General features: G+C 42.3%; 1 non-coding gene across 1 annotated transcript; it reads left to right on the top strand.

Annotated features, from left to right (window-relative positions):
- Positions 1-276: 276 nt before the first annotated feature.
- Positions 277-383, top strand: LOC141694362 (small nucleolar RNA R71). The gene has a single exon (XR_012563676.1). It is a non-coding gene; the product is annotated as a small nucleolar RNA R71 (small nucleolar RNA).
- Positions 384-906: the final 523 nt, after the last annotated feature.

Here is a 906-nt window from a genome sequence, read left to right as displayed (position 1 = left end):
CTCCATAATTAGCCAAAGAATCCACCTTCATCGTCAAAGCCTTAAGCTGAGCAGCTATCGTAGTAGCTGTATCTAACTCCAGAATTCCTGCTATCTTATCCTGAGGTAGCCTCTGAGTTGGGTTTTGGTATTCATTGGCAGCCATCAACTCAATCAATTCATAAGCTTCATCATAGCTTGTAGCCCATAAGGCTCCTCCTGATGCTGCATCAAGCATGGGTCTAGAAGTAGCACCCAAACCATTATAGAAAGCAGTTAATGATCATCCAGTTAGGCATCCCATGGTGAGGACACTTTCTAAGCATCTCTTTGTAGCGATCACAAGCCTCACATAAAGATTCTCCAGATTGTTGAGCAAATTGAGTAAGTGTGTTTCCGATTGCAGTAGTCTTCACCATAGGAAAGAACTTAGTTAGGAACTTTTGAGTAAGATCCTCCCATTTGGTGATAGACCCTGGTGGTAGAGAATGTAACCAGCACTTAGCTTTATCCTGCATAGAGAATGGGAAAAGCCTCAACTTAATAGCATCTTTAGAAACTCCATTAAACTTAAAGGTGTCGCAGATCTCAATAAAATCTCTAATGTGCATGTTGGGGTCTTCTGTCGGAGAACCCCAAACTGAACTTAGTTCTATATCATCTGAATCGTGCTCGACTTAATCTCAAAAGTGTTAGCCGAGATGGCTGGTCGGACAATGCTAGACATAATATCATTAATCTTCGATTGAGAGAAATCCATCAAAGCCTTCGGATTCGCTTCTGGTTCTCCCATTGCAATAAGAGCCTCTTCTTCAACTTTCTCCTCGACAAGAACTTCCTCGAAAACTTCCTTAGCTATTACAACTTCTTCCTCAGCTTGATCCAGTGTTCTCTTACGAGACCGAGAACGCGTATGCATACACGCTC

Source organism: Apium graveolens, chromosome 10 (assembly GCF_009905375.1).
Source record: "Apium graveolens cultivar Ventura chromosome 10, ASM990537v1, whole genome shotgun sequence".
In the NCBI taxonomy this organism is placed as follows: Eukaryota; Viridiplantae; Streptophyta; class Magnoliopsida; order Apiales; family Apiaceae; genus Apium; species Apium graveolens.
This window is presented reverse-complemented; position numbering and strand designations above follow the sequence as displayed.